Here is a 16,048-nt window from a genome sequence, read left to right as displayed (position 1 = left end):
GGGGGGATACCACCAGCCACGAGCTGGGCTCTGACTCAGTGATGTTCTGCTGCTATTTGGAACGAATCCCTCCCCCGGGCTGGACCCCCTGTGCCAGGGGCACGTGCGTGCTGTCTGTCCGTGGCCGTCACTGGCTCCCTGCACTGAGTGCTCGCCCTCGTGACTGTCTGTAGCTTCACGAGCGCCCTGGGAGGTGGCCAGTGCTGTTATTTCATTGTATAGCCTAGGCCCAGAGGCGCACCAGGGAGTGTGTGGGGCAGAACAGGGTCTAGCTCCCATGCTAGCCCTCTGGCCAGCAGGCGATCTGCCCTCTGCTTGCCGGCACAAGGGGTGTGTGTGTGGAAGGGGAACCTCAGCCTTCATTTAATTATCAGCATAGTGCAGAGAGGGTGCAGCAGCCGCACTGGGCCAGTGATTTCCTGGGCCGGACTAGTGCTCTGCATCTGGTGCTGGGACCGTTCGGCTCATATAGTCACGTGAGGGGAGACCTCCTGGGGAGCTTGGCTGTAGCCTCCCCAGGCCTGTTTGGAATACCCCTGCCATGTGGGGCTTTCTGGTCAATTCCAAGCACAGAGCAGCTGCCCTGCGGGATAAATTTACCCCTCACTGGAGGGGCTGGTTTATCAGGATTCAGAGAGGAGCTGGGGGGTAACTATCAGAGACGGGGGGAAAACACTGCAAACCGCCCTGCTGTTTGGTGGCTGGATCTTAGCACCGGATTTTTGGGCTGGCCCGTGTCCATGGAGCCTGCTGCAGCCCTTGGCTTTCATAAGGAACCAGGCACTGGAGGGACCAGGGGAGAAGCTTGTCCTCCGTCACCCTTTTCCCATCCACAGAGGCCAGTGTCAGAATTTCTGGTGCCCCAAAGGAGACTAGCTTGCCCAGCGACACGTCAGTCCTGGGGTGTGTTAACAGCACAGCAGTATCATCTGTAAGACACGGGAGGTCATTGTCTTGCTGCACTGAGCACAGGTGAGTGGCAGGCCGTTCATCTGCTTTTAAACCAGCCAGTCCTGCTTTTCTAAAGTTTGTCCCCCATCCAGTACTGAGACAGACCCCGGTATCAGGTGCGGGATGCGCGGGCCCGCACCGGCGTCACCTCACACAATGCTGGCAGGGGCTCCTCAGAACGGCGCCCCCCGTGAGGCGACCTTGCACGCACTGTGCATGTGAAGTCACACTGGGGCGGGTGGAGTCACACCAACAGGGGCAGGATTTTGCTGGCCCCAGAAAGTCCAGTAATCCAGGAAGGTGTGAATGACCACCCTGAAGGTGAGGCCTCAGCCTGTCCTTTGTCCACTTCCGGGTGACACACTCTCGGAGAGATGTGGATGAACTGGAAAGAGTCCAGAGGAGAGCAACCAAAATGATCCAAGGGTTAGAAATCTGCCCCCTGAGGAAAGGCTGCAAATTGGGCTATTTAGTCTGGAGTAAAGAAGCGTAAGCAGGGAGTGAGAACAGTCGTCAGATCTGTTAAGGGCTGTTCTACAGAGGACAGGGATCAATTGTTCTCCATCGCCGATGAAGATACCCCAGTTACTGCTTGTCCTAATCTGCAGCAAGGGAGCGTCAGGGTAGATGGTAGGGAAAACGTTCTAACGCTCAGGGTAGCCAAGCTCTGGACCAGGCTTCCAAGAGAACTTGTGTTAGTCTTTGAGAAGAGGCTTTTCCCCCCACACCTGAGTGATGTAAATTATAGCGACAAACGTGCCTTAGACTTTGAGAAGAGGCTGGAGAGCTGCCTGTCGGGGATGGCTGATGTGTGCTTGGTCCTGTCTCAGCACAGGGGGATGGACTAGCTGACCTCCTGAGGTCCCTTCCAGCGGTACATTGCTATGATAGGGCGGGACACATTTATCTCTCCCTGCTGCATTTATAGCAGTGTAAGACCAGTCCTCTGGCAGACTCTGGCTATGTGACAGGGAAGGGCAGCTACAAGAGAGAACAGGGCGTTGGGACTCCTCCAGTCAATGTCTGAAAATCAGGCCCTAAATTAAGAGGGTTAATTCGTGCAAGTTTGCAAATCCATCATCCCAGCTTCTCGGTTTCTCCCAAACGCTGCCAGCTGCTCAGCAGGGGTGACTGATTTGTCTTTCCGTTGGAGGTGCTGGATTTTCACCTGTACATCCCCAAATGGCTCCGGGTCTGCCTTCCTGTGGCCCCGGACCATAGTGCCAGAGCAGAGAGCAGCAGCTGGTGCCAGGCTGCTATAAAGGGGAGGGGGCTGCTGACTGGGCATTCTCAGGGGGAGGCCCCAGTGCTTTTGAATTCACTCTCTCTTTGTCTGAAGTAGCCGGGATCCAATGATGACAGTTGGCATGGTTTATGTCCCAGCCCACCCCTCGAAGATTTGAAAATGGGGGTGGGGAGAGAGACTGAAATGGGGGGTGTGCGCGCGGGCGCGCGGAATATCTTCAGTTGCTACACTTCAGATGTATTTTTAAGTGATGTGACGAGTGCATGGCCCAATGGCCAGGCCCCTTTTATGGTATTCCTGGAAATCACAATAAGCAAAATAGTCACAAATGGCACGTTGCAGAATTAGAGTAGGTGGGCCAAGAATACATCTGCACAGAGAGAACCCAAAAGCCAGTGGGCTTTCCAAGGGTGGGGCTTCGGGTCTTTCATCCCAGCACCCTCAGAGCAGCTGCTGCACGCCCAGCTCTAACCCGGCTGAGATTTCAGGCAGGGGAAATGGACCTCAAAGGCTGACAGGCAAAGGAAAGAAACCCCTCTGCTTCTGGCTTTCAAAATGCCCCTCACCTGGGTGCGTAGCCGAGCTCCTGAGCAGGAGGCATGGCCAAAGCACAGGTGAACCCTGGAGCAGTAGGAGCCATATGGCTTTAGACTCCACTTCCTGGGTTATAAAGGGGGAAGGCCAATTTCATCCCCTCGTTCCACGGTGGCCTTGTCTTCACTGATTGACAGCTGGGGACTTCACACATTTGTAAACACTCCCACAATGAACAAACTTTTGTAGCACAAAGTTGTGTGGTGTGTCCCCACTAGCCTTCACAACCGTGTTAAGTACCTAATGAACAACAATTAACTCAAGGTACGAAGTCTTCTCAACCCTGAGTGTTCAAAATCATGATGCCTAAAAGAATCACAAGCTTAGTTTAAAAAAAATGGTGTGATTTTTTTTTTAAATGTACCATTTGGGGTTCTTTATATTTGTCTTCTGGTTCCAAGCCTTTAGGGGTCACATTTTCCAGCTTTTCTTTGCAACCACAAGGGCTGGAAACTTTCCTTTTTTAAAAAAACAAAAGCTGATATTCTCACATAAACCCATGACTCCAGGAGCTGGGCTTTAAGAAAAAACACCAAGTAGACTCCTGATTAAATTGTGAGCATTGGCTACATGGCTGAATACTGGCTATGCCAATTTCTTTCCTTTTTAAAAGCTTTCTTGGGATGCAGGACAAGGGTTCTAAATATGAGTCCCTTTTCAGTCACTTGGATCCATTTTCTTGTGATGTCATAATCCCCCAAGTTCTCCAGTTGCCATAGAGTCTCTCAGGGTAGACATGGACAGGGATTGATTTTCTAACACAAAACACAAGCAGGATTTTCTTTTTTTAAAACCAAACACCTCCAGGCACCTTTATCTTGCATAAACAAGCAAAAAAGACATGAGTTTGAGACCACTGGCTTCTCCAGCTTTGCAGGTGGTCATTTGGGCACTGGTCTTAGTGGGAATGGCTCCATCCTGCCGTACGTAATAGGACATATCATAAATCTTTCAAACGGGAACAGGATTTGATGTTGATTGCCTGGGATGTCTGTAAAGTTCACAGCAGCTACTCTCTGTGAATTAGTATGTCTTGATTGTCTGATGCTATGGCGCTCACCTGACCAAAGCCCAAACATGGAGAGTGAAGCCAGCGTCTCCAGAGTTCAGATAGCAGCTGAGGTTGCAGTGTAGGGCTGGTTTTGATGTCTCCCAGCATACCTCTAAAAGCTACAAAAAATGGCAGGTCAGCCCGAAAGTTGGTAGGTTAGGTGTGAGGCCAAATTAGAATTTGTCTGCAAAATGTGAAGTGATTGGGAAAAGGGGTCCCTGACTTTGCAGGCTAAGAATAGCGGGTCTTTTGCGTGTATGTTTGAAAGTCTGGTTCTGCTCCCAAGTTCAATAGTGTAAATCTGGAGTGACTCCAACCACAGCAGTAGCGTTAGTCTGGATGTACACTGATGTAACACAGCAGAATCTGGCCCTATGTATCTTTTTATTCCTTGATAATTATTCGTGCCTTTCAGTGGCAAGTCAGGCCCTTGCTGAGGGCAGTTCCTTTGGGAGGTGGGTGCTGCTCTAGCTGCTGGGAAAGTCTGGCTGCTGGAATTCAGTGGGTCTGCTCAAGCAAAATGGAAGTAAACCTAATCTCCAAGGTGGGGGGAGGAGGTAGTGGGGGTGAGGGACTTTTTGTCCCTCTGCCTCCTAGCTGATGTCTGGCTAAGCCCTAAGTCTCTTGTAAACTGTCTATGCATTTTATACTATATCAAGGATATATCATGGCTGAGTGCTCCCTCAGTGTGTGGTCTGTGGCCTAAAGCTGGATTATCATGAGGGCTGGTCAGACTTTTCATGCCTCCAACCAGCCAAAAAAAAAAAAAAAAGAGGCCAGGGAGGTATTTTCTTCCAGGGCTGGAACATTTCCCCCCCGCCCCTCCCCCGACGCTCTCTCCTAAAATATTTTTTGTAACCACTTCTTCCATTATTGTAGTTTAAAAAGTTTGTTTCCCTGGGCATGGGATAAACCATCCATTCTATGGGCACCTCTTCTGGGACAGAGACGGGCTGCCGTGAAAGTACCAGAGCCAGGCAGCGCAACGAGACGCAGGAGAAATAAATATATACAGCTGGCCCAAAGCGCCCCAGCCCTTCCCTCAGAGATCCTGCTGCCTCTTCTTTAGAGGGAACAAAACTCTTAAGGCAGCAAAGGTACGAAGGGCGTGTCGGGTTGGGAAGGCTGGAGTTTGCTACTGCTTAAGGGCCGGGTGCCCTCGGAATCCCTGAGATGGGAAAGTGACCCTGTCAAAAGGCCAGGCGGCCAGTTTCTCTAAACAGCTTGAGGACAAATTTCCACTGGCTGGCAGACAGATTCTCCAGGGCTGAGCACCCCATGTGCAGCTGCCCCGTGCCAAGCTTTTTATTTTGCTGCCTAGATGGAAGCTGCGCTCCTTGCAAAGTTTGAACCTAGTTGAGGGCACTGATCACTTTTCAAAGTCTGGCCCATGGTGGGGCAAGTTTATGCTCTCTCAGCAGCTTCCAAAACAAAGGAGTTGCATTGTACAAGTCAAGGGAAGGTGTTTGTAACAGCTGGCACCTTGAACTCCACTTGCTAAGCAGAACTGGGGTCTGTCTGCCTCTCCCTTCATAAATAAAGATCCATAGTGGGAATTTGGCTGGTGCTCAGATATTACAGTGCCGGGTGCCTTTTAAGAGCCTAAAAAGGTGGATTCTGGGGCTGGTGCAGGAGGCAGAACAGACTATGTGTCACATTCCCCTAGCAGTGTTGTCTCTGCAGGGGTGAAAATGCCTCTGTGGCAGTGTACATGGCTAGCATTCACACCGCTGGCCCATCGGGATTCTGAGCAGCGCCCCAGCACGTGAATGACAAGAGTAATTCGTCACAAAGTAAAGAGGGGCTGAAACAACAAAAGCCAAAATCTGAATTTTGGACACTCCGAAGGCTGGGACCAAGAGTTGGCTGGGTGGCTTCCTAAAGGAAGGGGCCATTTGCACCTTTCATGTTAGGCTGGGATTGTGAATGCCCCATAGTCTGTGAGTAACAGGCCCATCTCCCCCACCTCCTTAAAATAAAATCTGATACTTTGGTTACAAAAGAAACCCTCCCCCCCACCTTTACTGCAGTGGAACATTCTTCCTCAATCAGCCAATCAGAATTTCACCTGTGAGATCAACCCCTGAGCAAGATGAGCATGCTTTGGAACCTTGGGGAATCCTGGCTGCCCATTGGCTGGTGAGGTAATCCCTGGGTTTATAATGAGAGGACTCTTTGCAAAGCCCCATCCAATCTGAGAAGGCAAAGGGACGCTTAATATGGCACGTGTGATGGAGGATGTGTGTGAGCTGTAGGCCCGGCCAGGAGCTTGGAGGGGTTCTTGGCTATCACAGCAAGAAAATGGGAACATCAATGCTACAAGCTTCAGCAAAGTAAATCAATAAAGAGGAGTCCAGACTATGAGTCAAATTCATATTTTTAATACACATCTCACCCAGCAGCAGCCAGGATTGTAAGAACTTACACGGCCAATAGTGACTTTCATTCCATAGGGACATATTACAAACTGATAACACAAATTATACATGCCTTTGGGGTGGGACACAGCATCTGCGTAACAGCACACAGCAATGCTATGTAACCCGTGCTTGTAGGCTGTGGGCCTTTTGTCACCCCTCTAGTGACTAGGCACCATAAAAGACGGAGCCTGCCCTGGCTTCCAGCTGTTGGATTTAGTCTTTGATCTTAAGCATTAACACGGTTTATGAGTTGAAATCCCACCAGTGGCCCAAGTGGGGTTCATTACAACTATACAACCACTTAGAATAGGAAGTGAGGAATAATCCGTATCCTGTGGAAACCACAGGGGGAATTTTAGGAGGCAGAATGCAACCCCCCACGCTGGATTTGACTGTTTACCTTGGTGCTTTCTGCTCAGAGAGGGGAGATGCACAGCTTGTCTTACTACTGAGAAAGCAGCTGGCCAAGCTTCTTCTTCTTCTTTTTTTTTTTTGGCCATTTACAAAAAAAAATGACCCTCCCCTCTCCTCCCATCGACGCTTTCCACACGCTAGTCACTGTTTTTATCTGAGAAACGAAACAAATCTTCAAATGAAACCTCTTGCAAATACGGGCCATTCTTGTGGCTTTCACCGTCATCCAACTTCACATCTTCTGATCACGCCACCTGTCAGTCAGAGAGAGCTGTTTCAGTGATAGGACATCGCACACATTTCCCTCCTCCCTGCCTGGCTGGGAGTATGGACTCCCCAAGGGCCTGATTTGCAGACACAGTTGGCACCCACAACTCCAGCATTAATCAGTGCGGGAAAACCTGCCTCACTGAAGTAATGGGCATTTTGCTACTGACATCAATGGGGCCAGGATTCCCCCAATGGGAACGGCAGGTGCTCAGCACCTCTGAGAATCCAGCCCTAAGAAGTATGTACTTTTTGGCCAGAATGTTTCAATCAGGCTGTGAAACTTAGACTCTTAAATGCCCAAAAAAAAAAATCCCCAAAGATGCAGATTCAGAGTGACCAAACCGTGTATGAATGTGAGTAGATTTTTCAGTAAAAAAGAAAAGAAGAAGCAGAAATTCAGAAATAGTTTGGCCTTTTTATTTTGGAAAAATGTTTCGTTTCAGAATTTCCCTAAATGTTATTTTAAAAAAATTATAAAAAAAACCTATCATAGAACCCCCTGCAATGAAACAAAACGTTTAGTTAGATCTGATGTGATTTTTTTTTTTTTTTTTTACTTTTTTGCTTCACTGAGAAATTTTAAAAAAATTGTTTCAGGTCTCTCCAAAACAGTTTTTTTGCCCCCAATTTTTTGGTTCAGCCATTGAACCAAAACTTCAATTATTCACTCAGCTCAACTCTTCAATCCATATTTAACCATTTAAAGAGAAGGCGCTGAGTGCCTGCAGATCCCACGGAGCTAGCTGTGCTCAGCACCTATGGAAATCAGACCTCTTTTCCTTGGGGATCTCAAGGCAGGTTTAGGAACCTCACCCTAAGGCCCCAGGTTTGACAACTGTAGCCTTTATTTTGACAATACAATCAAACAAAAGCCTGTTGGAGTCACAGCAAATTCTGCAGCAGTGACCTCTGTCTTGTGATTGTTGACATTTAACCATTTATCTAGCTCAGTGGGGAGCACGGTCCTGTGGTTAAAGCACTGGACTGCGACTTACGAGACTGTCCATGGCTCTGCCCCAGGCTCCCTGTGTGACACAGACCAGTCACATCAGCCCTCTGGTTCCTCGTCTGTGAAATGGGGATAAGGTTCTTTCCTTTCTCCCACCCTTTGTCTGGTTGGTCTCTGGTGTCTGTAGGAGCTATGGGCCAGAGACTCTCTTTTACTACATGCTTGTGCAGTGACTAGAGTCACAATCTCAGCTGGACTTCTTTGTACCACTGTAACACACACACCAACCAGAGAACTTAGATGTTCAGAAAGCAGTGAGAGAGTCTAAGGAGAGTGATGGGGAGAGGGAAGAAAGCTAACTGGTTATTTTCCACTGCACACATTGTACTGCAGGGAGCAGTCTGGCCCTGACTGTGCATGGTGTGGATGGGATGGTCTAACCGAGGTTTTCCCCTCTCTCTGATTTCTACTACTCTCTGATTCACACTTGGGGCTTGCCTGCCTATTCTGCCCTCTTTGCCCACACACAAGAAATAAACCAGTGTATCGGGGAACTTCCATGAAATGTTCTGTCCAGATTATCCCCTGGATCCTGTTTCTTTTTGATTATCGGGAAGTTTGGCAGATCCTTTTGTTCTCCTCCTGTTAACCTTCATCCCCATGACCTAAATTACACAGTAATAACCACAACATCCTCTGCCCCTGCAGAAAGCAGCGAGTGCAATAATAGGTTCCTCCAAGCCATCTGAAGGATAATGAGAGGTTTTATGCTTTACCTTGAACTTGTGGGCCAGTGATGGAAATCTCCCTCTTATTAATTCAACTGATGGGAAATCATCATTTACAAATGCCCTGTTCATCCGACACAGGTGGCCGCCGGTCAGGTGTCAACAGGGAGTGGGAAGAGCCAATGCATTAAAAGGGATTCTGCTGAGAATATATTAACTGCTTGGCTTTCTGAGAAACAGAGCCGTGTAAGGCACTAGAGGAGCGAGACCACTTTGCACATGCAACGTGGCTCGGACATTGCATCAACTCCAGTGGCTGCCTGTGGCTGCAAGCCCTGCAGCATCGAGGACCTGATCTACAGCCTAGTGCACTTCCAATGGGATTTGAATCTGGCCCTTTATTGTTTTCAGAAGGGGTATCACTGGGCTAGCAGATGTCACAGTTGTCTGGCTGGGGTGAGGGGCCACGTGTTTGGGGGACCGGGAGCACCTAAAGGGCCAGCTCTCCCCAGGGAATCTTGGAAGAACAGAGAACAAATTATAACAGGGGGTCTCAAGTCACGGCTGGGTCAATGCGTAACAGGGAGAGGAAGGGTGACCTTGTGGGTAAAGCACAGGCCTGGGACTCAGGAGACCTGGCTGTAGTTCCTGGATCAGTCCCAGACTCCTTGGGTGACCCTGGACAAGTCACCTAGGGCAAAATTTTAAAAAGCAACTAAAAATTTTGTCCTAATTTTTGGGGGTCCAACTTGAAGGGGCCTCATTTTCAGGAAGCACTGAGCCCCCACCCCATGCTTCCCCTCTCCCAGTTGGGTGCCTAATTCCCATAAGCTGCTCTGGAAATCCTAGCCAAGAGCAGTTCTTTTCCATGGCTTTAAAAAAAGCCCCCTTACTTCGCCCCGGAGAAGCACAGTTGTGGTGGCATGAGCTGTGCAGCATGAATCTCCGTCGCTAAGTGAGTTGCCTTCCAGGGCTGCCTGACCCCCGGAAGTGGATGGAATCGGTTGGCGGAGCCCTCTGGGATGGTGTCAGGCAAGCGGGATGGCAGAATTTCCTGAAAATTAATGCGTACATCGTGTTAGCATCTGGGCGGGATCTGGAAAGAAGCTGGTTCCTTTGTACTTTCTCTCTTGTTCTTAGTTAATAACTCCTTTGTAGAACTTCGATTTCTGCCTGGATTCCCCCCTTGTCCCCAGTAGCATGGAGCATGACACTCCCCCCTGCCACACCACGGACACTGCCCCCTCCTCTATAAGGCACTCCATTCAGCTGCCCAGGGCGGAATCCACATTGATTAATTGGCCAATCGGGGTATTTATCTCTTCCAAGATGTGATGTTTGGTGCTCATCTCACACCATGCCTGCTGCACACGTAGAGCGAGCCCTGTGCTGAAGACCATCACTTTACAGAGATCCCCTTTTCCCCTCAACTTGCACTTGTGCTCTGAGGCTACTTAGCTCATTTACACCCTTGGATCCCTGACTCTAATTGGGTTACATCAGAATTTGGCTTTTGGGCTATTTCGTACTCATCACTGTTGTTCCCTGATCTGCTCCATGCAGGGAATTAACACAGATTTATTCCTTTCTCCAAGAGTGTCTGATCACATGTGTGCACACGCATGGCTGCATGTCTGATCACATGTATGCATGTGCACTGCACGGTTGTGTGTGTGTGTGTGCATGATCATGTGTACACATGGGCACTGTGTGTTCATCCGTGTGCGCATGAGAGAGCTGCTAAAAGTCCTGAACAAAACTTTTTTTGGTCAAAAATGGCTGTTTTTCAAAACATAAGTATTTTTGCAAAAAAAGTTGACAATTTTTTTTCATTTCTTGCAAGATTTTATACAGAAATTTTTATTGTCAATATTAACACAATGGTTTCCGATAGCCAGGTAATCAAACCTGGTTTTCAGTAAATGAAATGTCTTCAAATCAAGACTGGCCGCCTTTCTGGGAGATCTGCTTTAGTCAAACACAAGTTATTGGGCTCAATGCAGGGATAACAGGGGAGTGTCTCTGACCTGCGCTATACAGGGGTCAGACCAGATGATCTAATGGTACCTTCTGGTCTGAAAATCTATGAATCTATGAAAAGTTTAGATCAACGTTTTAATAAAATATTTCAAAATCAAAATTCAACACCCGCCCCCACAACCCAACCCAACCAATTAAAAAAGGTCCATTTTGAACCTTGCAAATAAAAACAAGTTTGAAATTTCAAAACTTTTCACCAATTATTTAAAAAAATTTCAACCAGCTCTACTGTGTAAGTGGTTTACCATTATCGCTCTCTGAGTCCTTTGCCTGCCCCATTCTATAATCCACTATACACACACCCTCAAGCAGGCCAGCTTCCTGCAAACCTCCCCGAGCAGTTTGTCTCGTGTCCTTGGACTTCCACAGTCATCTCTCGTCTTACACTGACGTTGTAAACTCGTCATAGCAGGGACCGTTTTTTTGCTCTGTGTTTGTACAGTGGCTAGCACGACAGGGTCCTGACCTGTGACTGAGGGGTCTAAGCCCTAGGGGAATACAGATAATAAATAAGGGTAATAATGAGAGGTTGAGCTAGCTCCCCTGCCTCTCAGGGCATGTAGCCTTTGACTCAAAGTGGGCAGGACACAAAGGAGGATGATTAGCGGAAATTCTGGTACTTCCATCCTGGGCAACTTTTTGCGATTTCAGGGATTCTTCCTGTCGCGAATGGGGACCAAACGTCAAAATTCTAAACATTGCTGAGAACTGAAAAGCCCAAGAAACCTTTTGACTTGGGTCAGTCGGATCATGTAGTTTATATAATTTCAAGATGTTTCATTTACACTTTGACTGTTGTTATTTTTAATGATTTTTGCCATAATGAGATTACATTTCTAAACAAAAAAGCTCTTTCAACCGGAAACGTGGAACTTTTTGTTTGGAAAAAGTCACAGCGAAGGGGTTTGACAATCTCTAAACTTCTTCTTTTTCTCTCTAAAATTATTCGAGTCAAGAACTTTGTCAGAACCGACCTGTCCCTGTGAGAAGGTTCGATTTTGGCAAGTGGATATTTTCCACCCCCCATCAAATCTCATAAAAAAATGCCCAACCATCTCTGGTGATGATTAGTTAATGGACAAGTTTCATTGGCGTGGTGGCTAAAGCTCCAGAAGCCGCCAACAGCTGCTCTGCGCTAGGGCTCCCAGTGGAAATTGGCTGGCCAGCTGAGCGGAGGCCTGGCTGGGTGACTGAATGCAGACTGGAGCTCCCGAGGAGGGTGCTGGCGGAGGCTGGCTCTTCCCACACACATGCCTCAGCATGTGTGGGGGTGGCAGAGAAAGCGCCTTGAGGCATTAGCCCCCCAAGAGCAGCCTGTGGAGCTGGATGGAGGGGACGGGGATGTTGTCATTTCAGGCCGGGATTCAGGAACGTTGAGGCATCTGGAGATGAAGGGAAAAGGGGAGTTAACGCTCCACCTCCTCCATGCCCCTATGTCTCCTTCCTTCCTTCGCTCACCCCTTTCCCCTCCCTTCAGCAGCTCCCCCGCCATTTCTCCCCCCGCACCCGCACGCAGGAAAAGCTGTGTTGGGGAAACAGCTGGTAATTCCAGTCAGGGACCTGATTTACATACATTTCCATATGGATTAATTTCTCCCCCCCACCCCCATCTCGGCCGTGGGAATTGGAGTCTGCTATCAAGGCGGGGGGGGGGGTGTGTCCGTCCCTGTGTGCATGGAGAAGGACAAGCGGAGTGGGGGGAGCTGAGATCAATGGCAGGAGCCCTTTGAGGAGGGTGGGCATTTCGGCTGGGTCTGGTGCTTTGCATGAGAAAAGCTGAGAGTGTTTTGCTGGGGACACAGGTGGGCCCCCCGCTTCCAGCCTCCCGCTTTATTAATCTCATGCTCCCAAGGGAATAGATTTGCTGGGCGAACTGTCCTCCTGGGCAGGGATGGGCTCTGAAGTGCCAACCATACCCTGAGCTCTGCTGCCTTTTATCGAAGTGCCACTCAAATCAGTCTCCTCCCTCCGAGACAGGCCCATGCCACACATTTCTGACCCTGCTTCTAGATTTCCATCTCCCTGAAGGTCAGGGGTGCTGTTTGACTCCAGGGTTTTGGTTTGTCCCATTATAAAGATAGAGGGTATTTGGAAAATCTGGGTCTGGTTTTGGACTGGGATTGGAATTGGGATTCCTTCCCTACCGCTGCTTCCTATTCTGGTGCATCAGAAACAGCCCCCACCCCCACTCCCTGCCTGCCATGCATTGCAGTAAAAAGCCGCAATAATAAAAGGGGAGTCTTGGGTCCCCTTGGACAGAGATTATGGTTTTGTAACAAGGCTCCGAAACCTCATGACTACAGAGAGAGTCATGCCTATGGGTTGGAGCCTCAGCTTTACTGTATGGAAACAAACTCAGCACAGGACTCAGTGGGTGCAAAACTGTCTGAACAGACACCAATGAGAAACAACCAACCTTTGCTCTTTTCTGGCACCTCCTGTGCCAGGATCCCTCAAAAGACTTCATGGACATGAAGGAATTTAGCCTCACAGGCAGGTAAGTTTTATTATCTCCATTTTACAGATGGGGAAACTGAGGCACAAGGCGGGAAGTGACTTGCCCAAAGTAACATACATTGAGACTAAGACAGAACACAGGCTGGAACTCAGGTGTCCTGGCCCCTGTGCATATTCTTTAACCATTCACACTATTCGGCCCATAGTCTCAAAAAAAGACTAGTGATTTTGAGTTGCCTTAAAGGGGCCAGATGGTCAGAAAGTGCTGGACATGCACCCTTTGAAAATGAGTATGGGGAGGCAGTATGGTCTAGAGGATAGAGCTCTAGACTAGGACTCAGGAGACCTGGCTTCTATTCCTGGGTGACCATGAGCAAGTTGCTTCATGGCTCTGTGCCTCAGTTTCCCCATCTATAAATTGGGGATAAGGTACATTGACCTCCTTTGTAAAGCATTTTGTGATCTACTGATGAAAAGTATGATATAAGCCCCGGGTATTTAGATTATTATTAGGTTTGAAAACACGGAAGCAGCCAACATTACTGGCCCCTTTGAAAGTTTGGTACTTCCCTTCCTCTCCAGGGTGTGGGGTGCGGAGGATAAAACCTCACCGACTGGGAAGTGCTCAGATACTACAACAATGGGGCCCAGAGACAGAAAGACCCACCCTGTGCTGGCCTCTGCACAGGCGAACCGCGCCCTGTGTGAGTAAAATGGCCACCAGGAGGGAGTTAAGATGGTCACTATGATGGGGAAAAATGGCATGTGGTTCTTTAAACCTGCTTTGGTTTCACCCAGGTGGTTTCAGAGCCTCTCAGTCAGGAGGCAGTGGAGAAGACTGAGTGGGCCCTCCGAGGAGAAGAGGGATGAGGGGAATGCCAGAGGGAGAAGAACCCTTGTTAAAATACCCCAGGGCCCACTGTGCAGAGTGGCCCCTGTTGTTATTTAGGCAGTTTTAGTGACATGCCGCCTGGGCCAGGCAGCTAGCAAAGTGCTGCTGGACTCCGAAGTCACTGGTTGTGCAGACTAACCCTCAAACCATCAACAACATGCGTTACAGGGGATGCTAACTGATGTAAACACATGGACATGCAGTCTAGCCATCAGCATGGGGACTGGGGGAAGTGAGAGCCTGGACTCCTGGGGTCTAGCCCCAGCTATGGGGGGCAATGGGATCTATAGCAAGGAGAGAGGCAAAGTATCAGGGAGCCTGGGCTCTAATTCGCATCTCTGCCACTGGTTCACTCTGTGACCTTGGGGCAGTTGCTTCACCTCTGAATTGAGCAAGGACCTTTTAAAATCTTGCCTTTAGTGACTTGCCCAGTCTGTGGTGGAGACACGAACTGCACCCAGATCCCCCGAGTCCCAGGTCAGTGTCCTATGGCAGAACGTTATTGTCACTCCTTTTCCTTGCCCTTATTCTGGGGACCGATTTAATTTCAAATAGCTAGAGTTTATTCCCAGGCCCAAGAGGGTCAGGTAGGTGCTTTCGCTCCCTGCCTGTCCTGGAGGGCTCTGCACCCAGGTCTGTCCGACAGTTTCCTCTCACTGCTGGCTGGAGGCTGCTTTCCTTTGTCCGTGGGAACACAGGGGTTTAGGCCTCTCTTCTCTATCACTGCCAGACTCTGTGCTCAAGGCCTTTTTGCATGGCTTTCGCTCCCGCAGCCTGAGCGCTCCTCGGGGGGTAAGGACGCAATAGAGCTGTCGTGACTGGGTGACAGCAGAACTGGCCCCATCTGAGGCCTGCTGTGAGGTGACAAAGTAGCTCAAGGCTTACGAACGAGTGAGCCCAAACCGCCAGCCTGCTGGGAGCAGGTGAGTCTGCAAAGGAACAGTCAAGCCAGTTCCACTCTGACTAGAACAATCAGTGTCAAGCGGTCCATGCACTGAGCTGATTTGTGCAAGTGTCCGGTGAGGGTGGGGGTGGCAGAGGGAAGATGCACATAAAATTAACTCTTTGCACACACACCCTCCACCTTTGGAAAGATTTCAGGGATGGGGCAGGACCCTGTGATGGAGGAAACTCCAGTGAGAAGAATTAAAAAGCAAAGGCTCAGAGAATCAGACTGAAAAGAGCCCACGGGTCCCTTCTAGCTCAGTCCCACTGGCCGGGAGGTGTTTGCTCCCTCCAGGGCTTTGGCCAGTCTTGTTTGTGTCATGAGATGTGACTTCCATGGCGGGGGAAGAACTGTGCATGCAGACTCGTAGGTAATGGGAAAGGCCTGCTCTTGATGCATTCTTTTCACCAGGCTGGCCCCTGGGACGTGGCATCAGGATATAGGGTCAGGGTTCAGGAAGGACCAGCAAGCACTGAGGGGCCAGGGAAGTGGAGATTTTAACCACCAAACTTTCTTTCACGACCTTAATTCCAGGCTCAGGAAAAGATTTGGGGGTCGGCCTTATTCTCAAGCAAGCTGGTCTGTAACAACAAGTTTGCTCAATGCCAGAGAGGGCTGCACCAGCTCCAAACAGGGAGGGGGATGAGAGAGGGGTGGTTTCTTGGCACAGCTCCCCCCCGAAGAAAATTCATCTTGCATTTCAACTGGGAATTAAATCTCCTTTGAGTGTGTTTCCTTGTGCACTAATGAAGGCCTTTGGGCTGAATTAGGACCCAGGCACCAGCTTGTGCAATGGTCAGTTCTCACGCAGCCTACTCTGGAAAAATCCGGTTGGGGATTTACCGAAAGTCAAGGCCTCAGTACCGACAATATCATAAAGAACCACGACAACAGAGGGACAATTTGGACATTGGAATCATCTGAGCCACAACTGGCTGGGAAGACATTTTGCCTTCTGAGCTGAGGTGACGGGGGGTAGTGGGAGTCCATGGACGAGCTTGGGGCACCACCATGCTAGGCGCTGTTCGAACACATGGTAAGGGGTAGTCTGGTCTCTAAAGATCTTATAATCTACCTAGAAAAAAGGTGG

The 16,048-nt window shown here is 49.3% G+C and overlaps 1 long non-coding RNA gene across 18 annotated transcripts in view; it reads right to left on the bottom strand.

Moving 5' to 3' along the window:
* Positions 1–6,207: 6,207 nt before the first annotated feature.
* The window catches only part of LOC311513134, a 109,244-nt gene continuing 99,403 nt past the window's right edge, over positions 6,208–16,048 (bottom strand). For all 18 annotated transcript variants that reach the window (XR_014709662.1, XR_014709663.1, XR_014709664.1 and 15 more), the window contains 2 exons: positions 9,517–9,677; positions 6,208–6,930 (listed from right to left, as the gene is read on the bottom strand). This is a non-coding gene — a long non-coding RNA (uncharacterized lncRNA). The remainder of the gene's footprint in view (positions 6,931–9,516; positions 9,678–16,048) is intronic.

The sequence above is a fragment of the Lepidochelys olivacea genome (genome assembly GCF_965140295.1).
Source record: "Lepidochelys olivacea isolate rLepOli2 genome assembly, chromosome: 25".
Classification (NCBI taxonomy): domain Eukaryota; kingdom Metazoa; phylum Chordata; order Testudines; family Cheloniidae; genus Lepidochelys; species Lepidochelys olivacea.
The sequence above is the reverse complement of the archived record's forward strand: the minus strand, read 5'-3'. Positions and strand labels throughout refer to the sequence as shown.